This window comes from Jaculus jaculus, chromosome 14, assembly GCF_020740685.1.
Source record: "Jaculus jaculus isolate mJacJac1 chromosome 14, mJacJac1.mat.Y.cur, whole genome shotgun sequence".
Lineage (NCBI taxonomy): Eukaryota > Metazoa > Chordata > Mammalia > Rodentia > Dipodidae > Jaculus > Jaculus jaculus.
The window spans coordinates 65,768,913-65,796,145 of record NC_059115.1 but is presented as its reverse complement, the minus strand read 5'-3'; the positions used below and the strand labels follow the sequence as shown (position 1 = coordinate 65,796,145).

At 39.2% G+C, this 27,233-nt stretch overlaps 1 protein-coding gene across 5 annotated transcripts in view; it reads left to right on the top strand.

Annotated features, from left to right (window-relative positions):
- The first annotated feature begins 4,089 nt into the window (after positions 1-4,089).
- Positions 4,090-27,233, top strand: part of Pparg (peroxisome proliferator activated receptor gamma) — a 160,606-nt gene continuing 137,462 nt past the window's right edge. For 2 of the 5 annotated variants that reach the window (XM_045133963.1, XM_045133966.1), the window contains exon 1: positions 4,244-4,349. The gene's annotated coding sequence lies outside the window, so the exon portion shown is untranslated. Of the gene's footprint in view, positions 4,125-4,243; positions 4,350-5,751; positions 5,820-27,233 lie in introns of those variants that run through there. The other 3 variants (XM_045133965.1, XM_045133964.1, XM_045133967.1) reach the window with 3 other exon arrangements.

Here is a 27,233-nt window from a genome sequence, read left to right as displayed (position 1 = left end):
CTTAATTTGAAGGAAGGGGTAAAATATTTGCAAATTATATATCTAATAAGGGACTTATAAGCATTATATGTAACTGTTACAATTTAAAAATAAAGATAGCTGGGTGTGGTGCTGCATGCCTTTAATCCCAGCAGTAGGGAGGCAGAGTTAGGAGGATCACCATGAGTTCAAGGCCACCCTGAGACTTTATAGTGAATTTCAAGTGGGCCTGGGCTACAGTAAAATCCTACCTTGAAAAGCCAAAATAAATAAATTTAAAAAGGGCTGAGAGATGGCTTAGCAGTTAAGTGCTTGCCTATGAAGCCTAAGGACCCTGGTTCGAGGCTCGATTCCCAGGACCCACATTAGCCAGATGCACAAGGGGGCACACGCGTCTGGAGTTTGTTAGCAGTGGCTGGAAGCCCTGGCGCGCCCATTCTCTCTCTCTCTCTCTCTCTCTCTCTCTCTCTCTCTCTCTCTCTCTCTCTGTCACACTCAAATAAATAAATAAAAATGAAACAATTTTTTTTTAAAAATTAAAAAATTAAATTAAATTAAAAAGACAACCAAATTTTTTAAATGGGGAAAAGATTGGGATAGACTTTTCCTCAAGGAACTACAAGAATGGCCAAAACTGCATGAAAAGATGTTCAAAATGATTAGTCATTGAGGAGATATAAAACAAAGCAATAAGATATTACTTCATACCCATTAGGTTGGCTAAAATAATAAAGGCAATAAACAGGCCAACAATAGGCCTGAGGAGATAGTTAAGCAGTTAAAGGCACTTGCTTGCAAAGTCTGTCATCCACAGATCAATTCCTCAGTACCCACATAAAGCCAGATGCACAAAGTGACACATGCATCTGGAGTTCATTTGTAGTGGCAAGATGTCCTGGAGTGCTCAGCTCATATCCTCTCCCTCCCTCCCTCCCTCCCTCCCTCCCTCCCTCCCTCCCTCTCTCTCTCTCTCTCTTTCTCTCTCATAAAAAAGTGCTACTTTTGGTTAGTGAAGCTCCTCTTTTCAGATGGCAGTGATCACTAGGGTGACTAAAAACTGGCCCAAGTGCTGAGAAGTGACAGTGCAGTGTTCAGCACTAAGTGAGACATCTCTATCACAACCTCCAAGGCTCAGGAACCATTGCGGAAGAGGGGGTGGAAAGAATCTAAGAGCCAAAGAAGGAGAAGACTGCTTACAACATTGTCATCCAGATACAAAGTGGCCTTGATTGATATTCATGACCTCATCTTACGTGGGTAGCATCAGCTACCCACATAAGACCTGCATAATAGGAGAGAAAAAAATAATGACATCAAAATAGAAGAAAGACTATTTGAAAAGAGAATGAATGCAGTGGAGGCGAGATTTGGGAGGGGGAAAGGGGATATTAGGAGTGGAATATGATCATGGTACCTTGTCTATATTTATGGAAATTGTCAATAAAAAATTTTAAAATGTACTAACAACCATTTAATGTTGTTGGAAACATAAAATGGTGCTATTTTAGGGCCAGAGGGATGGCTTAATGGTTAAGGAGTTTTCCTGCAAAGCCAAAGGACCCAGGTTTGATTCCCCAAGGTCCACATAAGCCAGATGCACAAGGTGGCACATGTGTCTGGAGTTCATTTACAGTGGCTGGAGGCCCTGGTGCACCTATTCTTTCTGTCTCTCTCTCTCTTACTCTCTCAATAAATAAATAAATAAAACTTTTTAAAAATGGTGCTGCTTTACATTCTCATTAGCAATGTCTGAATTCTTCAAAAACATAATGTGACCATATGACCCAGCAAGTCTGTCTATAGACCCAAGAGAAATGATAAACAAATAACCTTGCACATGACTGTTTATAGCTGCTCCCACATGGGCTCTCTACCCACTCCTGCCCTCCACATGGCAGGAGCTCTCTGCACTTTCTTTTCTTTCCTCTCTAAATCCCTTTATATATGTCAGGCCCAGTTCACTTCCCACATAGGCTTTCAGGCCACATGGTGTATCCATTTTCCCTTCCTTGGTTCTTGGACCCTCCATCTCCCTCATGTATTCATGAATAAAGTTGTAATGGTTCGGGCTAGAGCGATGGCTTAGAAGTTAAGGTGCTGGGGAAATGAATTCAGGTGGTTTTAGGCCCTCCTCATACTTTGTGGCAAGTGCTCTTACTTGTTAAGCCTTTTCCTCAACCCCTAGACCTCATATTATATGATTCTTTTTGTATGAAATTTCTGGAACAGGACAATCTATCCAGACAGACAGTAGATTGGTGGTTAACCTAGGGTTAGAGAGCATGACTGTTAATGAGGAGGAAGTTTCTCTATGGAGTGATGAAAATGAAAATGTTCTAAAATTAGATTATGGTGATGATGACACAACATTATCAATAAGTCAACACTCAGTGAATCTGCATTTTAAATTTATTTATTTATTTATTTGAGAGCGACAGACACAGAGAGAAAGACAGATAGAGGGAGAGAGAGAGAATGGGCGTGCCAGGGCTTCCAGCCTCTGCAAACGAACTCCAGACGCGTGCGCCCCCTTGTGCATCTGGCTAACGTGGGACCTGGGGAACCGAGCCTTGAACCGGGGTCCTTAGGCTTCACAGGCAAGCGCTTAACCGCTAAGCCATCTCTCCAGCCCGAATGTGCATTTTAAATGTATAGTGTTTGAATTCTGCATTATGTAAAATGTGTCTCAATAAAGATGTAATTTTTAAAATTTGATGTGGTGGTGCAAGCCCATAATCCAACTACTCAAGAGGCTGAGTCAGGAGGATTACCATGAATTTAAGGCCATCCAGGTGAACATAGTGAATTTCAGGACTTCAGTAAGACCCTGTCACAGAAAAGAAGGAAGGAAGGAAGGAAGGAAGGAAGGGAGGGAGGGAGGGAGGGAGGGAGGGAGGGAGGGAGGGAGGGAGGAAAGAAAGAAAGAAAGAAAGAAAGAAAGAAAGAAAGAAAGAAAGAAAGAAAGAAAGAAAGAAAGAAAGAAAGAGGAAGAAAAGAAATATAGTTATTGGAACTCAAGGATGAACAGGAAGTTGGACTCATGCAGCGCTCCTCTCTGGGGTAGGATGCTGAACCAAGTCAGCATGGCCACGTAATAACAGCCATAGAAATGGGGTCTTTCAGTGGTTAGTAACATGGGCTTCGAAGTCCCTGTGCATCTGACCTGTGACTTTTCTTATTTTAGGGCATGGGGAAGGGAAGACTTGATTTGTTGATTCAAGTTCTGAACTTTTTTCCTAGTGACATCCTCAAAAAAACTTGCTTCAGAGCACAAATAAGGACTTTCTGTACCAGAAGGAAAAGTACATATTCTTGACAAATTAAGATGCTGAAGACAGAGAAGCATCCTGAGCAAGGATACCTTCATAAGGTTTTGAAAGTATGAGGCTTTATGTATGTCTTTGTCAAGGACAGCCAGTCCTTGAATGACATTGGAAAAAGAGAAAGTCCTGATGTCCAGGACACCAGAGGCTTTCTGAATGCGCGCCCCATGAATCCTTTTGGGGGATCGGTTATGACTGAGACAGGTCGGGAAAGGAACCACTTCATCATGGGCCCAGCACGCTCCTGGGACTGAACAGTCCCCAAAACTCTTAACTTGAAAACATGAGATTCCCAAGCCCTGCAACCTCCTCACTCCTGTCAGGTCCCCCTGTGTAAAAACAAACAAACAAACAAACAAACAAACAAAAAAACAACTCTTAAATTCTGTTTATGGGTTGAAGAAAAACTTGCAATTCCAACTAAAGCTTAAGGATGGAAGCCGCCAGGCGCAAAAAGGGAACTGTGAAGGTGTGCAGCTTCACGTAGTTACAAGACTTAAAATAATAATAATAATAATAATAATAATAATAATAATAATAATAAAATAAAAATAAAAACAGATGACCCCAGAGATGGTGTTTTATATCGTCCCTTAAAAGCTCATCTCGAGAAAGTCAGACCACAAGACAGAGGAGGGGGTGGAGGCCCCCCATCACTCCCCGCAGCTCTGTAACTCAAGATGCCCCCCCCACACACACACACACACAAGTGGGACCTGACCTTGGGCATATTTCTGCTCTTCAGGTAGGTCTGTGGGGACACGGGGACCCTTTCTGGGCCTCCTCCCGGCGGGCCGGGCTGACGCGAGCGGAGGAGCCCAGGTAACCTGGCGCGGGGGCGCCAGGACGGCGGCGGCGGCGGCGGCGGCGGTGGCCTCCAGCGAGCCCGGGGCCGGCCCCCGCCGCTCCCTCCGCGCCTCCGTCCCCACCCCCGACACACTCACACACACACACACACACACACGCGCGCACGCACACGCCCTCCCCGGTCCCGGTCCGGGTCCCGGCCACGGCCACGGCCATGGCCACGGGCAGGCAGCGCCCACGGTAAGTCACTGGGAGTCGGAACCCGGAGCCGCCGCCGCCGCCGCCGCCGCCTGGGTGGGGGGAACCACGGAGCGGCAGGCCCCGGCCGGTGGCCTCAGGTCAGAGGAGGACGATGGCGGAGGGAGCGGGGAGTGAGGTGTCGCTGGAGGGGACGGAACGCGGGCTGAGGGGAGCCGCGCCGAGGGGAGCGGGGCTGAGGGGAGCCGCGCCGAGGGGAGCGGGGCTGAGGGGAGCGGGGCTGAGGGGAGCGGGGCTGAGGGGAGCGGGGCTGAGGGGAGCGGGGCTGACGGGAGCGGGGCTGAGGGGAGCCGCGCCGAGGGGAGCGGGGCTGAGGGGAGCCGCGCCGAGGGGAGCGGGGCTGAGGGGAGCGGGGCTGAGGGGAGCCGCGCCGAGGGGAGCGGGGCTGAGGGGAGCGGGGCTGAGGGGAGCGGGGCTGAGGGGAGCGGGGCTGAGGGGAGCGGGGCTGAGGGGAGCCGCGCCGAGGGGAGACGCGCTGAGAACCGACGGGCTGAGGCGCGCTCAGAGGACCGAGGGTGGCCGGCTCGCCGAGCCGGGGTGGGGTGTGGGGGGGTGACGCTCGGAGCCGGGGACGGGGGACGCCCTCACCCCTCGGGGTGATCCCGCCCGCCGGGGCCCCGGGGCGCGGGGAGCGCGTGTGGGGAAAGACCCTGTGGGCTGTGGAGCGCGCCGACTCCCCGGACCGGCAGAGGTGCGCAGGCGTCGGGGAACTTGGGTGGGGAGCGTGGGGTGGGGTTGGGGGGGAAGGAACTTGGGGGGGGTGTCCCTGACGGGCGTGGAGTCCTGACCAGAAGGTACCCAGAGCTCGGGCGGGTGCACCGTCCCCCTTCCCACCCCCCTCTCCACCGCCACCAACTCTGGGTGTGCGCCGACCCTGGAGACAAACTGAAGGGCGCGAGCGAGCGGGGATGGGGTGGGGGGACCCTGCAGCGCCTGGGCTGGTGTGTCCCCCACCCCCCGCCACCCCGCCGAGCTCTGTGCCAAGGTACCGGGATGGGGACGGTGCGGACGGTGATGGAGCCACACACTCCCGTTTCCTCACACTCTTCCCAGCCCACTCCACAGCACCGCAGGGCAGATGTTGGGAAAGTCGGGCCACTGTCGCGAGGGGTTCCCCCCCCCCCCACACACACACCCGACACACGCACACGCGGGACAGCGAAAACTGTCTCGCGTGAGGAAGGGAGGGAGGGTCACTGAAGGTCAGCGTCACTGAAAATGCCAGGCCCCCTTGCGCTCTGTGCGGGGGGGACCGGGGAAGTGGGTGTGTGGTGGCCGGGCTTTAAGGCTTGGGTGTCGGGGAGGAGCCTAAGGTGAGGAGGCCGAACCTGGGAGTCACCAACTGCTGCTTTTATATAAGGCAGCTGGTAGGTAAAGAAGGGGCCTCTCTACCTCTGCTGGGGATCAGAAGGCTGCAATTCTAAATTCTTCTTGTTATCTCCCATTGCTTAGGTGAGTCGGCCCACTGTAATTGCATATAATTTTTTGGGTTGTTTTTTTTTTTTTTTTTTTGGTCGGAATGTGTTGGTGAGATGTCCAAAATGGGCAAAATTATAATATCATCATTATTTTGTTGTATTCTTGCACAATGAGATTCTGATTCACTTGAGTCTGGGGGGGAGAACAATTGGAAAAGTAGTATGTTTTTTTTAATTTTTATGTTAGGAGAAAAAAAATGTTAAAGAATAGTTCTAGTCCTTTTGTCATGAAGAAACTAAAAGTTTTCTTCTTGTCAAGATGAAGGATAAAAATGTAAAATTGTGTAAATTATCATTTGAAAACAAAAACCAGACCAAGTGATGAACCATGTGTATGATAGCCAAGTGTTGGGGGGAAGAAAAAACTCTTGGTTTTGAAGTACATTGTTGTAATTTCAACTCTTTTTTTTTTATTATCATTCATGAAACAAGTTGTTAACTGGAGTTATTAAGAGAGCAATGAGTAACTTACTCTTGGACCTGGGCAAGTCCTCTGTAGCTATCAGGTGTTCTGTGCCAGTCTTTCTGTCTATAGCTAAGTGATAATTACTGATTAAAAACAACTAACTCACCATGCTACATGATTTAGAAATCCTTTCTAGTGTATTGACAGTCATTCACTCTGACTTCTCAAATATCTTCCACTCCTGAAAATTTGACAGAAACCCATAGATGCTAACAATTACTGTTTGGAAGGTTATTTTTCAAACATTCTTCTTCAGCTTTAAAGGTAATTTTTTTGGTGTGATCTTCCATCAGACGTGCTCTGGAGTTAGAAACACTAGCATAATATTTATTTTTATGAAACTTTGAAACTAGTACCACGCATCAGGCAAAGGGTAAAACATATTACAAATCCTTCCATTTTTCTTTCTTATTCTGTGCTTCATGTAAATTTTATCCTTCATTTAAATTAGGTGATATTTGATATTTAATTTGCTGATAACTTAGAATCAACTGGTGGCCATCTCAGTATTTTGCAGTTCATTAGAAGGAAAACAAATATTTATGGTACATTATTTTTTAATCAAAAACTCTTTTTCACATATAAAAGTTTGTTTCCAGCTCTTAGAACTTCTATAAAACCATGGCACTAGTGAAGTTGAAAGTTCTGGAGAACTCTAGGCCAAAGATTTTTTTTTTTAGACGTTGGTTCCTCATTCATTTATATTTAAAAGAATGCGTTATCTAAAAATTAAAACAAAAACATCCACCAATATCATATTCTTTATTGAATTTAAGAGTACTTAGAAAAATTTTTTTCCACTGCAGTTTTTAAAACTTACATACAATATTTTCTTTAAAACGATTAGTTTCCTTAATGCTAATTTCTTCACATATTTCAGAACCAATTTTTAAAACTCTAGATTGTGTATTTTTTTTATTACAGTATTGCAATCCCTTATGACATTTAAAATTCACATAAGGGGAAAAGTGTGACTTTAGAAGTGTGACGGCAAAATAGATTACAGAATATGTGACTGATTTTTTAAAAAATACTTATTTTCTCTCCTATAATTTTCTGAGAATAAGGATATTTGCCATCAACCTGAATTGTCAAGACACTTACATATAGGGAAGCTATATAAAAAGCTGTACTCTGAAAGCAAATACAAGTATTGGTAATGCATTTCATTTAGTTTTTAAATTATAAAATGGTTGTTAATAACAGGAGACTTGCATGAAAATGTGTTAAAATATTTTTTTGCAAATATCTTATGCATCCTAGCCCATATTTTCTCATCTTTTATAGTACTTACATGTGCCTTGTGTATATGACAGAAAATGTTGATCATTCTTGATTTAAGTGTCTTACTTCTGAATATATCGTCATCAGCGCTTGGAAATATCATATGTATTACAGGGTGTGGAAATATAGTAAAAGAAGTTTTTGCTTTCATAGGATTTCTCTAAGTAAATATTTGGTATAGAGGCTTAAAAAAAATCACTAGTCAGGAAAACTTGATTTAAGTCATTACTATGTAATCATAAACATATGCTCAGCCCACAAATTGTCAAACTGAATTTCTAACTTGCTTTTCTTATTTTTTAATAGTAAATGTCATCAATATCTATTATTTAATCCTTTTTCTCAATACCTAAAAGCAACAGAAAGAGCAATAGTTTTGATTGTTTACAAAGGTCCTTTGAAACTAATCTAATTTGACTCCATCCAAAACCAGTAAGACCTTTCATCAGCATAGATAGGCCTAGAATATCATGCTACAGTTAGTTTCATGGCATATAAGGTAAAAAATTCAATTTAAGACATGAAGTCTTCCTGGAGTTTTAATGTGCTATTTGTAGTTTTTCACAATACAAAAGTACATTTTGGAGAGCTATACAATATATATTTCTAAACCATTTTTTACTAAAAATGACATGCTTTAAATTTTATTTGCCTAGCGTACTTAACTAGTTTCTTAGAGGGAAATCGACTCAAATACAATAAGCCATATTTTGTGAAAGTTTATGATACGTGTTAAGATAACATCCACCACTGGTAGTATATATACTTTAAATAATTATCTTAAGGAACAGGTTTATATGTTCTTACTTTTTTCCTTTGACTGTAAATGCACATTGGTATTTTAATACTAAATATTCTGTTCAGAGTATAAATTTTTATATTGTTTATCTGTTTCAAGTAGCCAAGGCAAGTCACTTTTTTAAACTTTTAATTTCATATTTGTGAAATATGAATAGTATTGAAGTTATTATTTTCTACTTTTTGTATAATTTTTAAGACTTCATCAGTAAACCTGGATATCTTAAATGATAAGAGCTTGGCCCCGAGTTAAATTATGTTGATATTCTGAATACAACCTACATGGATTGAGATTATGGTTAAAAATGAGGATAATGCCTGTAATGTGTTGGCCAATTAATAAAATGTTTCTGGGAATATTTTGTTTTCAGTTTACAATTGTATTTTACGTTCCATGATGGCTCTAGACAAAAAACTAGTCTAAAACTAGTCCTATCCATACTCTCATGTTACTATTATGGTATAGCACAGATTGTGCTTTCATTTAATAAACTTCTATTCTTTACATACTTTTAAAGGCACAAGTTGAGAGATTGAATATATGTTATCCAAGTAAGCGGCTTAGAATCCTTCAGCTCCAAACATAGTTTAGTGCTGGCCCATTAAAGACCAAATATCATTCATTTGTCATTAAAATGGGATCCCTTGCAACAAGCAGTAGCCGAAATTATTACCTTCTAATGGCCTGAAAAGTTAATATCCTTGGTAATAACCCTCTTATTATTAGGGAGTAATTGAGCAAGCATATAACTGACCATGCATCACTCCAAATAATACATTTTAAATTCTCCTTAATGAATTAAATAATATTTATTATCCTGAAGTGTTTCCTACATAAGAAAGAGACTTGGACTGGATGTAGCAAACAGGGGACTCTATCCTAAGTAGAATTTTTGTGATCTGAAAGAGTTTTTCAAGTGGGGTGAAAGAGGCTTGTGTGCAGAACTGGAATTGCTGGGAAGGATTGCTCCTACCCTTTCCGGACCTATATTGCAGTGTTGTGGGAAAAGCCCTCTGCATGTTGGAAGGTGGATCCACCAGGCCAAAGTAACACCTAACTTGAAAGGATGAAATAACAGAAGGCAAAGCATGTGTGAAGCTGGTGTTTGACAGTAGCGATGAGTGGCTGCTTCATGTTCTTGTGGCGTTACATCCCTTTAGCGGTGGGGAGCGGGAACTTAACTTCTACTCTCTTAATAGTAGGCACGGTTTAGGCTTCTAAGAGTCCTCGTATTTTTGGCTATTCCAATAATCAGGCCATTTTCAACTGAGAAATCTTTTTCTAAGAGTACAGTGATTTTTTTCCCCCCTAGTTCACTTTTTAAGCAATAAAGGAAAGATGCCATTAATCCATGCAATTTAAACCAATTGAAACAGATTTTACCCCCTACAGTTGGGATGATAGGATAGTTTAGTTTATTTAATTCAGTTTAATCCCAGAACTCAAGAGGCTGAGGTAGGAGGATTGCTGTGAGTTCGAGGCCAACCTGAGACTACATAGTGAATTCCAGGTCAGCCTGGGCTAGAGTGAGACCCTGCCTCATAAAACAAACAGAGAGGGGGGTGGGGAGGGAGGGAGAGAACATTTATATTTGACTTTGTTATTTTTTTGATTTTCGTTATTTATTTAGATACTAGGAAATCAAACCTAGGCTACATGCTAAGCACCTGGCTTTATTACTGTTGTACCTTCAGGCCCCACTTTATTATTTTTGTTTTGTGTTGTGTTTTATTTTATTGTATTGTAAATTGAACCTCCAGCCTTGTGTGTTCTAGTCAAGTGCTCTCTTACTGATTTATATACTTTACTTGGTTTTAATAAAAGAAGTATACCACTAAGTTCAATTACCTCACTTTAAAAAAAAAAAGAACCTTTATTTGTGTATTCATCTGGAATTAAAAAATGGAGATAAGACACATAGAAACAAATTATCTGACCTTCTGGGAAGAGTTTAGATTGGCAAAGGCCAGGAATGAAAAAGTCCTTCACAGTTTGCCACAGATAAGAGTATGGTAGATATGAGGGAAGCAGAGAAATAGGGAAATACCCTGAGTAGGAGTGAGTAGGTGCATAACATACAAATCCCTGTATTCTCTGCTTCCACAGTTGGCAGGTAATGTGGTTATAGTGTCCTGGTATACCAGGTTGGTTTGAAAGAATTTATCCTGTTCCTCCATGACATCACAAGATTCTAAACTTTCTTAAATTCTAAAGTTGCTGCTTAGTACTGTTATTCTTTCCAGTTCTTAAGTAGCTTGAAGAGAGAATCCAGCAAAGAGAATGAAAAAATGTTAGTTACTGTTTCATCCTATACATTTAAGCAATGAAATTTGCTTATGATGAGAACAGTGGAGATACATAACTGTCTGAGTAGAGGGATGAAGTTCTGGAAACAACTTCTTAACCTTCGCCTTCCTCCTGTGGCTATCATTCTGCCACTAAAGTTGTCCTTGTCTTTTGAAGGTTTAAAGTCTATTTTTAAAGTCAATGTTCCTAGCAGTGCTAATTGAGCACATCACTATTAGCAAAACCCTGGGAAGTTAATTCCTTGATTCCCGAATACCTGAAAACAACAGGTAACACATTTGGAGGGGGCTGGAAAGAGAGAACAGAAATCTCATGTGGAGGGCTAGTCTTGGTGGCTCAAACTAGTAATCCCAGCTCTTGGGAGGTGGAAGCTGAAAGATCAAGAAATCCAAGGCCAGCCTAGGGTATAGGAGACACTGTTTCAAAAAAAAAAAAAAACAAGAAAGAAAAGAAAAGAAAAAGAAAACTCAGAAAGAAGGAAAGAAGCAAGTCATATGTAGAGTTGAAAAGGGGATTAGGAGAGAAAAAAATAATTAAGGTAATATTTGTCTAAATTTTCTCATAAGCCAGTCCCTAGCAACAAAATATGAGGTTAACCATGTAGAATAGCAGTGATAAGAAGAGATATGTTTATGGGCTGGAGAGATGGTTTAGCAGTTAAAGCATTTACCTGCAAAGCCAAAGGACCTCAGTTCAATTCCCCAGGACCCATGTAAACCAGACCCACAAGGTAGCACATGTATCTGGAGTTTGTTTGCAATGACTGGAAGCCCTGGTGTGCCCATTCTCTCTCTCTCTTCCTCTCTAGCTCTGCCTCTTTTCTATCAGTAAAAATGCAAAGAAATATAAAAAAAAAGAAAAGATATATTTGCTTTTTACATCTTTGTTGTCTTTTTCTTTTAAAAATCAAGACAAATTGCAAATGTTCCTTGAACTACTTTAGATCTGAAAGAAACAAGCAGTTATTGTGAAATACCATTTTACCTAAGAAATGTTACCAGAGTTAAGTTGTGAGTTGGTAGTTTGGTAATGTAATAAAATACCTGACTATTACCTCTTCACTATATCCTTTATTTCCTCTGTGATATCTGCTCTCTTCAAGAGTTATTCCTGCCAGATTTTTTAAGTACCTTCCTAACAGATTGAGGTAAAAGGATCTCTTCAGTCATTTTGGAACAAAAGATGCCAAACAAGTATAAATTATGCTTACTTTTTGACAGATATACAGATCCTAAAATTTCATACGTGTTCTATTTTTTTTCTTTTAGATGAAAATGGTTATGTAGAGTAAATGTACCTCTGTTAGAAACCAAAGCTTAGTAGTCACTTCAAAAGCAAGTTCATTATTTCTATGAATCAGTTAATAGGTGTTATTTAACAATTAAGAATGGCCACTCTCTTGCTCCATGACTAAGCACACTGCTTACTTGTTGTTCATGTTTTACACAATCTTTTTAGCTTATGAACCTAAAACTGAGAATGCCAACATCTTACCTTACTAAACACTGTTCCTTTCTTGCAGTGGATAATTACCTGTGTAAACAAGTTTTTGATTGTGTGGAAAGTATACCCATGTAAAATATTATCTTCTTTTATATACTGTATGAGGTTTTTAAATGACAAAACAAACATATGAATGATATAAATAAAAGTGAAGCAAAAACTTTAAAAAATCATCTGCATATGTCAATGAAATCCAGAAGGGTAAAGAAAATGCCCAGGCAGGCATGTTTTCTTAAAGCATTTGGAAGTACTTAGAAACATCCTGATTTTATTTAAAGGCAATATAATATTTTTAAATTTTGTGTTCAACAAGGTTCAAATTTGTTGACTTTTAGTACTGACGAAGTTCAGTGTCTACAAAGATACAGATGATCAGTTTCTTAAAGTACCAACTAAGTGGTCTATTCATCCCTCTGTCTCCAGCATATAGTATATTGCTTAGTAGGTGCTCATCAATAAATATTTCTAAAATATATGTGTGCTTGCATACTTGTTCATACATGTTTGGGTGTGTGTATGTTTGGGTGTGTGCATGCATGCATGTGGAGGTGAAAAGACAACTTGTGTGTCATCTCAGGAATGTCATCCACCTCTGTTTAAGATAAGATTTCTGATTGGCATGGAGCTCACCAATTTAGGCTAGACTAGCTGACCAGTGAGCCCTAGGGATCCTCCTTTCTCTACCTCTCCAACACTGCAACACTAGAGGTCCACCATGCCTGTCATTTTACAAGAGTACTAGGAATTGAACTCAGGTCCTCATGCAAGGCAAGCACTATTATAACCCCTTAACAACTATTTTCTAAGATTAAAGAACTAGTCTACTGCAGTAGTTCCTAGAATGTGGTCCTAAGACCAGAATCAATGTCTTTTAGGAACTTGTTAGACATAATTCTGGAACCCCCCTCCCCGAGACCTATTAAATCAGAAACTCAGAGGATGAGGCCTCATAAGCTCTGCTGTGGGGATTCTGCTGTAATACACTGTTTGGGAACCTCTGATTCAAGAAGATTCCTCATAGATTGAAAACCCATTTGTCAGTCTGCTTAGTCTGGATTGTATTTAGTAGGCTTTACCCTTGTCTATAGTTAAGTTCTTTGACATAGTTCTCCCCCATTCTTAGAATCCCTTGAAACCATCCTGTAAGAAACCACCCCCATTGGCTGTTTTGCTTAGAAAAACTCAATGCTATTGTCTATAACCTCTTGTCAAGCAAGGTAGGCTAGCTGGCAGTCTATAAGCTTCTGTCAGGATAGTGAGCTCCTGTCAGGGTAGATTAATTGGCTCATTTAGAATGAGTCTCACTGGCTCTTTTTGTCTTTGAATGGTAGCTAAGAAACCTGCAGTTCCAAATACAACTAGATTTTATACTATCACATAGAAAGATCTAGCCCTGGGGCAGTGGTTTATGTTAAGTCAAATTATATGATACAAATTTGTAAACCTCAATTTCAGTTTAATAAAGGAAAAAATGTACCCCTCCTAGTAATTGTTAATAATAGTTTTGTTTCTTACTCTAAACGTCTATGGGTTGGGGACTGCAGTTAGGGTTGTGGCTCAATGGTAGAGTGCTTGCCTAGCATGCATAAGGTCCTGGCTGAAGAAATTTGTATTTACGTATCTCTGATGTCACTGTGATTTAGTTCAGGCTGCTTAGAAAGTAGTTGGGCAATAAGTTGCACACTCTAGTGTTAATTCCCATTTCTGAGGTTTTTGCCAGAGGGCTAGATAGAGAATGTAGGAAAAGCCAGCTACATAAAGACTTTATAAAAGCATTGCTACAAAATCCCGTATTTGAACCAGGTGTGGTGGTGTCCACCTGTGATCTCAGCACTTGGGAGGCTGGTAGGAGAATCCTATGTTTCAGGCCAGGCTGGGTCACATAGTGAAATCCTGTCTTAAAAAGTGGTGGTGGGAGGGGAGCCGGGCATGGTAGTGCATGCTTTTAATGCCAGCACTTGGGAGGCAGAGGTAGGAGGATCACCATGAGTTTGAGGCCACCCTGAGACTACATAGTTAATTCCAGGCTAGCCTGAGCCAGAGTGAGAGTCTACCTCGAAAAACCAAAAAAAAAAAAGAAAAAAAAAGAAAAAGAGGGGGAAAAAGCCAGGCGTGGTGGCGCATGGCTTTAATCCCAGCACTCGGGAGGCAGAGGTAGGAGGATTACTATGAGTTCGAGGCCACCCTGAGACAACAGAGTGAATTCCAGGTCAGCCTGAGCTACAGCGAGACCCTACCTCAAAAAAACAAAAAAAAAAGGAGGGGAAAAAAGTCATATTTGGAAAGAACTATTCAATAGTAAGGGGAATGGTGAAGGATATTATGATGTAATAATGTAGAATATCAGTAACAATTTGGAAAACTACTAGCAGCTCTGAAAAGAATTCATCAAAAATAATAGAATAAAAATGTGTGGGCTGGAGAGATGCCTTAGCGGTTAAGGCACTTGCCTTTAAAGCCAAAGGACTCAAGCTTGATTTCTCAGGACCCACATAAGCCAGATGCAAAAGGTGAAGCATTTGTCTGGAGTTTGTTTGCAGTGGCTGGAGACCTTTTTGCACCCAATCTCTCTTTGTCCCTCTTTCTCTTTTTGTATCTCTTAAATAAATAAATAAAAATTAAAAAATTAAATGTGTGCACTATTGATTACAACCTTATATGTATACATGAAAAAGTCTGGAAGAAAGGGCATAAATATGATGCTATATTTTAGTACTGAGGGTTTTTTTTTGCAGTTTAGCTAGTAGTATGAAATTACTTTCATAATTAAAATTACACATTTTTAGTTTATGAAATTGATCAGTAAATATCAAGGTAGAGAATAAATTAAACATTAAGAATTCTCTAGCTAGTGCTGGAGAAATAGCTCGATGGTTTCAAAGCCTGATTGATTGGGCTTGACTCCCCAGTACCCATATGAAGCCAGATACACAAAGAGGAGCATGCATCTAGAGGCCATTTACAGTGGCTGGAGGCACTGGCATGCTCACAGTCACTCTCTTTGCCTGTCTCTCACATAAATTATATATATACATATATATTCGTTGTTGTTGTTGTTTGTTTGTTTGTTTGTTTTGAGGTAGGGTTTCACTCTAGTTCAGGCTGACCTGAAATTCACTGTGTAGTCTCAGGGTAGCCTTGAACTCGTGGTAATCCTCCTACCTCTGCCTCATGAGTGCTGGGATTTAAGGCATGCACCACCATACCCAGCAATAAAAATATATTTTAAAAAGAATCCTCTAGCTATTATATTCCTTTAAGGCCACTGAAGATAATTGCAAAAGCACTACCTAGTTTTTTTGTTATATCCAAATTTTATTTAAAACCTTTTTCACATAATGTATTTGCATGTACTTTTTTATTTTCATGATTTATTCATTTGTGTGAGAGAAAAGTCCTTTAAAATTCATTTCCTTTTATAGCCTTATAATGTTTACAAACTTATGTCTATAAAGTTCAATTTTCTGATTTTTTAGGGCCTATGATCTATTTGATCTTTAATGTATGCTGACAAATAAAGCTTTCCAAATGGTTTCCAGAGTTACTTCCTTTTAAAGCCCTCCTCTTACATTTTTCCTTAAAAAAATGTGTGTGTGTGTGTGTGTGTGTGTGTGTATGTATGTATGTATGTGTACGTATATATATATATTTTAATGAAGTTGAATGACCTCATGACAGTTTGGTTTTCCAATTCCTGATGATGTTGAACCTGAATCCATAAGTAACAATTGATGCAGAAATATATCAAGGTAAACTTCTATAACAAATGTCATTATGATCCCTCAGTGCAAAATGTGGTAATTTTGAAAATAACAGCTTCTAAATAGCAAGTGAATTGGAGCTTCCCCAAATCTGTGTGAACAGTATAAGATTATATATATTTACATATATATACATGCATATACGTATTTATAATATATCTATTAATGTTTTGTATTAGTACACATGTACACATAGTTCAGTAACAGCCCTTGAATTCTTCCATCATTTTTTAACATTGTTCTAGAAATCCCAGAGAAGAAAGTTAACTGTGTTTGGATTTGATCCAGGTTGTAGATTGTATTTTTCTTGTCACTTTCTTTAGGAGTATATACTAAACTTGTATCTATCAATTTTATATCTCAGGATACCCTTCTCATCCTAAAGTTTAAAAGTCTTTCAAAAGTTTTATAGCCATGATACTAAGTATTTATTTTCTCTCTGCTGCCCATGTTCCTGATGACTTTGTCGTTAATATAGGCCAGTGAAAACTATAGCTAACAAAATACAGTTGCTAGAGCCTAGAATTTGTAGGTAGAACACATTCAATATGATAGTCCCTCAAAAAACAAAGCTACTGGGCTGGAGAGATGGCGTAGCGGTTAAGCACTTGCCTGTGAAGCCTAGGGACCCTGGTTCGAGGCTCAATTCCTCAGGACCCAAGTTAGCCAGATGCACAAGGGGGCACACGCATCTGGAGTTCATTTGCAGTGGCTGGAAGCCCTGGCGCGCCCATTCATTCTCTTTCTCTCTCTCTCTCTCTCTCTCTCTCTCTCTCTCTCTCTCTCTCTCTGCCTCTTTCTTTCTCTGTCTGTAGCTCTCAAATAAATAAATAAAATACCCCCCCAAAAAAATTTTTAAGAAAGCTACTATAACCAATGCTTTTCTGTGGGAGAGGCAATGCTGGGGACTTGAACATACTAGGCAAGCTCTTCACCACTGAGCCATATCCCTAATCCCCACCTATTTAGATTCACCATTCTGTAATCAAGTTATTATAACCAGTCCCAGTTTCTCGATTAACACATTGTCTCATTACCATTTCTTTCTTTCTTTCTTGTTTTTTGAGGTACAGTCTCACTTTAGCCCAGGCTGATCTGGACTTCACTATGTAGTCTCAGGGTAGCCTCAAATTATGGTGATTCTCCTACTTCTGCCTCCCAAGTGCTGGGATTAAAGGCATGTGCCACCACACCCTGCCCCTCATTTTGGTTTTTAAGTTGTCATAAAATATCTTACTGACCACTTAAAGAAAATTCTGAGCACGAATTGGGGGTGAGGGAGAAAATAAGGAAGGTAAATTTTGGAGAGATTTATATGAAATTAAATAGATTTGGTTCTTTCATATAATGCTATGGGATGTTGAGTACCATAGCTCAATGTACATGTAACCAAAAATTTCAGATTTTGGTAATTTCTCCAATATGCTTATTGTATCCCATAAACTTTACCTTTATTGAATGATCACTTTACATGGTGATCAAACTGATTTACTGAAAACATAGCCATGTAAATGGTAAGACTGGAGGTTTTAAGTCTAAAGATTATAATGTGCTGATTACATAAACCTGCATCTAGCACTGGACAGACAAATAACCATAGTTCAGTCAAAGCTAAAAAAAATGAGTGACTGAACATAGCACATTGGTATGGTAGAGCCTTTAGGCCACCCACACAACTCACACCATGCATTTGATTCTGGCTTTTAGAATCTGTGATCCTAACAAGTAAATACACACAACTAATTTGTTTTTGGTATGGATATTAAGTTTTTAAATGTCATATTGATTTTCTTTGTCAAACAACACATGTAGGAAATATGTACCCTGGCCACCAGCTTTTGAATTCAAAATACGTAAGCTAGTTTTAATCTTAGTCTAAGTAAATCATGATTAGAAGGCAGATCTACCCTGAAGTGTAATTGAGTATATTCTCTGTTCTACATTACATATATTTGCTGATTATTTGGTATATTTAATTTGCTTATTTATTTAAAAAATTTTTTAAATTTATATGTGAAAGGAGAGAGAGACAGAAAAAAATAAAGATGCAGAGAATGAGTATTTAAGGATGCACTAGGGCCTCTTGCTGCTTGCTGCACACAAACTCCATGAGCCACTTGGTGCAGCTGATTTTATATGGGTACTACAGAAGTGAACTCAGGCCAGCAGGCTTTGCAAGCAAGTGCCTTTAGCTGCTGAGCAATTTCCCCAGTCCTTGTCTTTCATTTTTATATTTATGTGTACAAGCAAAGTTGTTCTTTCCTTGGGATTAGGCATGGCTAATGTAGGTCTTGTTATTCCTCATACCTATCTGTGCACTGCATACCTTCTCTCATTATGACCTGTAGCAGGGGACAGGTGCATTGTAAATACCTTTTAAGTTCTTTTCAAGTTAATTTTCACTATCACTTATATGCAATTCTCAGAGCTACTATTCTGTACACTCTTAGGTAATTTCCTAAGTTGTTGTTCTTTAAAAGGTTACTTTACATTTCATATAACATTTCTGTGATTCATAAAGATACAGAATTAATGTCAGAAAAAAATTTCATTATGTTACTCTAAAGCAGGCAAAATGGGATATGAAAGGGAAAAATGTTAATTATAGACATTCTATGTTATGTTAATTATAGACAGTCTATTATCAACATTCTATGTTGGACCTCTTAGTTGTTCTGGTCAGACCAACAGGTTTTATAATGGCCTAAGGGCTAGAGAACTGTCTTGCATTCTTGTTCTCAGGCTTCTAATAGCAACTGTAACATATTCTTAGTACTACAGCTGGAGTAAAGTTTATAACCATACACAATGCAGAAGGTCAGAAGGTCACTCAAATTTGCTATTCATACTTTTGTCATGTTAGAGAATATAATATCAAGTTTTGACCTATTTATTGGTTTATAATATACAAAATAATTTAATTGGTCAGGTATTTAATATATGTCACAAATACTATCCTAATTATTGGAGTTAATCTCCTCTTACAAGTAAAATCTGTATTTGTTAATTTCAAATCAAAATATTAGACTAAGAAACCGATTTGCATATAAAAAGCAAAGCCAAAGGATGAGCCTTTTTTTAAATGCCCTGTGATAACTCTGGGCACCCACTCTTCCTGGTAGGCCTTCATCTGTGGATGTGAAATGAAGGTTGGAGTCTGATTGCTAATGATGAACTCAGGGAACTTGCACCCTCTCCACCCTTGGGCAGCCTGCCATTTTCCTACAGCTCCCACACCTGTTCAGCTTCTAGGGCAAAGAAACCCCCAACTAGACATGAGTAGACATTTCTCTTTCTGAGAGAAGGCAATAGAAGGATGAAGAGCAGAAACAAGTTTGAGACTTTCCCTCCTTTGAGTAGCCAAACTTCAGTTTTCTTATTTTATTACTCCTTCATGTACAGCTGGGCAAAAAGAACTAGACAGTTGTTTAGGTAAGTTCCACACTCAAAGGAGAACAGCAGAGTACTTTAGATAGGAGGCCTATAATTAATTTGAGCCTGAAGAGGATAAAGTTGACATGATTAACCAATAATCTACAGAAGTATTATGATTCAGGGCTGAAATTAGTCAGAAAATAAATGTGACCAGATCGCTGTGAGGCCATCCTTAGACTACATAGTGAATTCCAGGTTCAGCCTGGACTAGAGTGAGACCCTACTTCAAAAAAAGAAAAAAAAAAAAAAAAAAGCCAGGCGTGGTGGCGCACACCTTTAATCCCAGCAGTTGGGAGGCAAAGGTAGAAGGATTGCCATGAGTTCGAGGCCACCTTGAGACTACCTAGTGAATTCCAGGTCAGCCTGAGCTAGAGTGAGACCTTACCTTGAAAAACCAAAAATAAATAAATAAATAATAAAAATCTAAGAAGGCAAGAGATAACCAGGAAATTGTAGATTGACCGGGTAGCACTATGAAAAATGTAGGAACCAAAGTGATTTTATCTGTGTGAACTATCGATAGAGAAACCTAGACAAGACTAGTGGTTGTTACTAGTGGAGAAAATGTAAGGGGCGTGCCTCCTTAATGAGTGCAGGACTTCCTTTGGTGATTGAGATGTTTTGGAACTCATACAGGGGATGCTGCCTTACTTTTTTTTTTAAGTAGTGCTGAGAATTAGACCCAGGACCCTATTCATGCTAAGCAAGTACTCTACCACTGAGCTACATGACAGTTCCTGCTGCACAGCTTTAAGATTGTACTAGCTAATTACCCTGATCTGATTGTTACACATTGTGTACATGTATTGAAATCTCACACTGCACCCCATAATGTGTACAGTTATTATATTTACTAGCGTGTATGTGGTGGCACACACTTTTAATCCCAGCACTTGGGAGGCAGAGGTAGAAGGATTACTGTGAGTTTGAGGCCAGCCTGGGACTACAGAGTGAATGCCAGATTAGCCTGGGCTAGAATGAGACCCTATCTCAAAAAAAAAAAAACTGAAAAAAGTAATAAAATAAAATGGTTAACTTTATATTACATCAAAGATTAATGTTCCTCTGGGCTGAAGAGATGGCTTAGAGGATAAGTGCTTGTCTGTGAAGCCTAAGAACCCTTGTTTGAGGCTAAATTCCCCAGGACCCACGTTAGCCAGATGCACAAGGGGGCACACACGTCTGGAGTTCTTTTTCAGTGGCAGGAGGCCCTGAAGCACCCATATTCTCTTCTCTCTCTTTTGTTCTTTCTCTCTATCTGCCTCTTTCTTTCTTTTTTTTTTTTTAATTTACTTATTTGAGAGCGACAGACACAGAGAGAAAGACAGATAGAGGGAGAGAGAGAGAATGGGCGTGCCAGGGCTTCCAGCCTCTGCAAACGAACTCCAGATGCGTGCGCCCCCTTGTGCATCTGGCTAACGTGGGACCTGGGGAACCGAGCCTCGAACCGGGGTCCTTAGGCTTCACAGGCAAGCGCTTAACCGCTAAGCCATCTCTCCAGCCCTGCCTCTTTCTTTTGCTGTCCTTAGCTTTCAAATAAATAAATAAAAATAAACTAAAAAAATTAATGTTCCTCACTTGAGACAGTCAAAGAGAAAAGGAAAAGAAATTCCAATATAAGAAAACAAGGCCTGGAATAGTGAATAAGCACAACATTAGGGAGAAACTCCAAAGCCACCAGTTAGAGGAGAATGTAGGGGAGTAATACAGAGAAGTAAGAAATGTGGTTGGATTTTTTTTTTTTTTTTTCAGTGTGATGTAAAAGGGTCTGGAATGCAAATGGAGGAATACTGGCTTTATTTTATAAAAAATGGGGAGATGTCAAACTGTGGAAGCCATGCAGAGGCGTTAAATCCCAGTACTCAAGAAGCAGATAGGATTATCACCATGAGTTCCAGGCCAGCCTGAGACTACATAGTGAATTCCAGGTCAGCCTGGGCTAAAGTGAGACCCTACCTTGAAGAAAAAAAGAAGAAGATGGCGATGATTTAATTAGAAGATTAACCTGGCAGTTGTGTGTAGAGGAAACAACCAGGAAGTTGTTGCAAAACCTGGATATAACATGGAAGGACTGTAAGACTAGAAAGGGCCACATGAGCCATGCTCTAAAGTAAAAGGATACTGAGTGCTACTCCACACACTGTTAGGTACTGACCTGACACAATGGTAATACAAATTTGAATGCATTATCATGACATTCAAGCACATCACATTATTTGGCATTTTATAAAATTACCCATTGTAGATTGAAAAGAATTTCCTGAACTCCAGAGTTAAAGAAATACTGCATAAATACTGCATAAATTTGATGGCTGAGTTCTGGGGAATGTCCTGTTTTTAGGGCACTCTCACTATGTACAATTTCATGTGTTGGACACAGAGTCTATAACAGAAAGCAAAACTTCCTTGACAGGAAAAATGAACTAGGTGGCTTATAAGTTCCCATCTAACCTGATGGTGCTGATTCTCCTCTATTCTGAGATATTAGAATATATCCTTTGTAATGTATACTAAGTTTCTGGCTATTTTCATCAGTGTTTGCAATTAAGTTTATGTGAATATATGTAAAAATTAGGACTTTTTTGAGGCAGGATCTTACTCTACCCCAGGCTGACATGGAACTCTGTACACCAAGGCTAGCCTTGAACTCATGGTGATCCTCCTACCTCAGATCCCAAGTACTAGGGCATGTGCCACCATGCCTTATGCAAATTAGATTTTTAAATGTATCTTGTAGTCAGTTCATCAATGTGACTTTTTTATATGTGTGTGCTAGAGATTGAATCCAGGGCCTCCTACACACTAAGCATGTACTATAACAAGTTATATCCCAGTTCCATACTTCCTCAATTCTTTTTAAAGAAACTATTATTCTCCAGTGCTTTCTCAGGCATTCATTTATTTTCAATTTTAATATTTATAGTAAGTTCCTCTTTCACGTGATGTTTTTCACAAGTAATGCAAATTTCTGCAGAAGTGAGTTACATAAATCATAGTCAAGCTGCTGACCTTCAAATCATTTGTTTTTGCTCTTGTGATATAATGTCATGATTGAACAAGGTTTGGCATTAACTACCGATTTGGGGATTTTTTGGGATGCCAAGTTGATGTGGGTAAAGATAGATAACTTTTATTATTTAGTCTGTTTACTTGTTCATTGCAAACAGCACATTCTGTCAACATTTAGTAACCAAGCTTACTGCTAATTAATTGCACTTCATCGGAGCTGGAACATTTAGACTTTGGTAGGATTGATATCCTCAGTATGTTTTGGGAAAAATTCTAGAATGTTTTCCAGCCTCATGCGAAGCAGCCTCTTCACGGGGATTATTTTAGTGCTTATGGTATCAGGTGTATGAAAATATCATTTCACTTAAATCTACTAGAATATTTGTTGAAAATGATTTTGGAATCAGTAAGAGACTCCAGATCAAGTAAGAATGTGTGGGAAAACAATGGAGCATGACACTTCAGGCAAGCACAGCCAGAAACAGGCAAGTTCACAGGTCATGACATGGACACATATATGTGCAGACACTTACCCCCCACACACACACACATGCACGCACACACGCATGCATGCATGTGCACACACACAACACATTACACATGCAACCACACACAAACAGAAAAAAAAGCAAAGGCAGTTTTTTAAAAGTAGCAATTATATGTAATTACCAATATGAAAACTTTTGATCAAGCAATGTTAGTGGCTTCTTAATTTCTGCACAGTATTTCAAATGCCAGTGATGGTGAATTCTAATGGCTAATGTAAATTGCTGAGCCTGAAAATTGAAGTTATTACCTCTGATTAAACTGAGTTCCTGAGACTCTCTTTCCTTTTCTTCCTTCTACTTCATTTCCCTTCATTTTACCTCAGTTCCAGCACTATCTCCCGTCATTATTCCCTTTTCCCTGCTCTTTTTTCTTTCTGATGCTTCCCTTATTTTCTTGTTTCTCTTCTGTTGGCTTTTTCTGTTGCCTCTCTGTTTCTCAATGCATATTTTCCCCTTGGTTAAGACTTCAACTATAAGGTGAAAATGACATGTATTTTCATCTACTAATCAAAATATCAAATACAGGGCTGGAGGGATGCTTAGTGGTTAAAGTGTTTGCCTGCAAAGCCAAAGGACCCAGGTTTGATTCCCCAGGGCCCACATTAGCTAGATAGATGCACAAGGGGGCGCAAACATCTGGATGTCATTTGCAATGGTTGGAAGCCCTGGCACACACATTCTCTCTCTCTCCCTCTTTTCTGTCAAATAAATAAGTAAAAATAAAATATTTTTTAAAATACTACCAAATATAGGGATGCATTTATTCTGAAGTTTTTGTTGCTTTCTGACACAAGATACAGTTGGATGACTGTCACTTATGAGTGGGTTTCCATTAGTTGTCTTCACACTGGCCCAAAAGACTCAATTGGCCTTGACTGATAAAACTTACAAAGTACGATAGCTTGCTGAAGTAACTCCTGGTTATCTGTAACAACCTTGATTTTTATCCTATTTTTTCCAAACCATGCATTTAGCAGGTGATCCTTGAGCATGTGACTTTTTTATGTATTCATATGTGCAGTTACATATGAGCTGGAAGATTTGTGCATTTTGTTTATCCCATATCCTTGTCTAGAACACTGCTAACAAGTAGCAGATGCTCAGCAAAGAATTGTTGCTTTCGTAGTTCTCATCTATAGTCTCGATCTATTTCCCCTTTCTCAATAGCTCTTGTAACTTTCTGGAGTAATATTACTGATTAGAGTTAATTAGTTTATAAGTGTAAATGAAAATATATGATTCCATGTTTGTGAAATGCTTTCTTTCCATTCACTATGCCCTTTAGTCTACAATCTAAATTCTTAGCTAAAGTATAACTTAACTATCTTGCTAAAGAACTCCCTCTCTCTCTCTTTCTTTGTTTCTTTCTGTCTTTCTTTGTTTCTTTGTTTCTTCCTTCCTTCCTTCCTTCCTTCCTTCCTTCCTTCCTTCCTTCCTTCCTTCCTTTCTTTCTTTCTTTCTTTCTTTCTTTCTTTCTTTTTTTCCTGAGGTAGGGTCTCACTTTAGCCCAGGCTGACCTGGAATTCACTATGTAGTCTCAGGGTAGCCTTGAACTCACAGCAATCCTTCTGCCTCCCAAATGCTGGGATTAAAGGCATGTGCCACCACGCCTGGCCAGAAATGTTTCTTAATTAACTTCAAGTACAAAAAAAGGTCAAAAAGTACTGCTTAACATTTATTGAGTAGTTACTATTCTTTATTAGACTCTACTTAAAACACATTTGCACATTATCTCATTTTTTTCTTCCAATAACCATGGCATAGACTATTAAGGTTAAATACTGTCTTGTACAAGAGCCTAATTTTTAGTATCTGACTTTCTAAAGGAATGAGATTTTTACACACACACACACCCACTACCATTCCACATGTAACGTAAGTGTAGCTATATTCAGATATGTAAGTGGATTTAATTTTTTAAATTCTAGTTCACTGCAGATCAGTTTTGTGTATGGTAAATAGCAGTAACTTTATTTTTTGTTTTGTTTTGTTTTGTTTTTCGAGGTAGGGTCTCACTCTGTCTCAAGCTGACCTGGAATTCACTATGTAGTCTCAGGGTGGCCTCGAACTCTCAGTGATCCTCCTACCTCTGCCTCCCGTGTGCTGGGATTAAAGGTGTGCTCCACCACGCCCAGCTAGCAGTAACTTTAAAGTATAGCACTTATTCTTTATTCTTGTTATTTGTGACAAGACAAATGAGATCACCAGATCTTTATTTTCAGGAACTCCACAAACCACTGTTAGAAAATTCATTCTCTCTCTTTTTCTCTCTCATTGTTTTTAGTACAAATAAAGTTATTTTATTTTATCTGTGCTTATGGAGGTTAATTGAATAGTAACTTAAAATTACTGCTGTAAAAATCTGGGGAAGGACCCAGGTTGAGCTCTCCCTCTAATGGAATGAATCTACTATGATGACAAGGGTTATCAGGTCACAAACCTATGTATCCTGGGATGCATGAGAGTTGGCTCCAGGACTACTTCCCCCTGGTACACCCAAATCTTCAGATGCTCAAGTCCCTTATATAAAAATCACTTAGTATTTGTATATAACCTACCCACATGTTCCCATATACTTTAAATCCCCTCCAGATGACCTATAATATCCAATACCATGTGAATGCTATGCAAATACTTGTTATACTATTGTTTAGAGGCAATTATAAGAAATTGTAAGTACATATTTAGTACTTACTAAAAGTCTATATAAGAATTGGCTCAATAAAATCCTGAACATTTACATTGATTTCTACAAGCATCAAACCAGCAAATCATTGTCTCATCCTACCTTGTAATTACTTCCTACTCCCTTTTCCTGGCCCTTCTTTCTGAGATTTCTATTAGATGCATTCTGAAAGCTTTTAGCTGGCTTTCTCCACATCTTTCTATTCATATAAACTTAAAATTCACAAAGGTCATGTTGAAAAAACAAAAGAAACAAATACACAGACTACATCAATGCATAACCCTTTTATACTGTTGATATCAGTCATATCAGTTGTATCTGGTTGGTACCTTCTATACAGTGTTACACTGTTTCTCTCTAACTGTGCTCAGAGATATCACGTTGATTACAGGGTAACTATTCACATACAGAAATTCTCAAGTCCATAAATCAGAGCATTTTCCTATGACAGGAGACCAGTTATTCCAGAAATCTAATGGAATTAACGAAGAAACAACTTATGATATGACAGTAGAGAGATGGGAGACAATAACCACAGTAAAGTAGATGGAGAGGAGGAAAAACAGAAAGTGATGAAATAAGTATTTATATATGCTTGAGAATAATCAAATTGAGCAGATTATTGTTGGTGATTTTTAAATTTAATTATAAGGTTTACAGAATATATATAATATTAATGTATTTTCATGAATATAAAAATGTACAGCATATGCAAATATATTTTCTGGTGAAACCTTTGCTGTTGGAAAGGGAACTAGTTATTTATAGAATATACCTCAGGAAATGCCAGTGTAGTATTTCGCAAAACCAAATTAGTATTAAGGCAGATATTTTTGCTACTAAAATTTCTTAGTTTATATTGAATTAATATTATTTGATCCTGGATATTGGAACCTAGGGCCTTGAGTGAACTAGCTGAGTACTCTTCCAATCAGCTACATCCACAACTTAAGTTTTGAATATTTTTTGCATCTTTTTGAGATAATCATATTGTTTCTTTTAAAATTTGGCCTCATCCTGTTACATGTATTGGTAAATTTCTAATAATAAATCTCTTTTCACTTCCTAGGATAAATCCAATTTGATTATAGTTGTATTGCCTTTTGGTATATTGTTGCATTTTTAAATTGACATTTTACTTATAATTTTAAATCATTATTTGTAAGTAGAAGTTTTTCTTTGATTTTTGGCCAGATTTTCATATCAGTATTATATGTTTAAAAAATTAATTTAGGGGCTAGAGAGGTGACTCAGTGGTTAAAGACACTTCCGTGCAAAGTCTGACAGCCTGCATTTTATTCCTCATTACCCATGTAAAAGCCAGATGCACAAAGTGGCACATGCATCTGGAGTTCGTTTGCAATGGTAAAAAGTCCTGGCACACCCATTCCCATTCTTTCTCTCTCTCTCTCTCTCTCTCTCTCCTTCTTTGCTTGTGAATAAATAAATATTTTTTAAAAATTAATTTAGTCATTGCAATTTTTACTTATAAGCAATTTGTATAATAAGAAAATTATCTCTTCCTTCAGAATTTGGAAAAAAATCACTTATAAAATTATTGAAGACCAGGGGCTTGGAGGGATGGCTTAG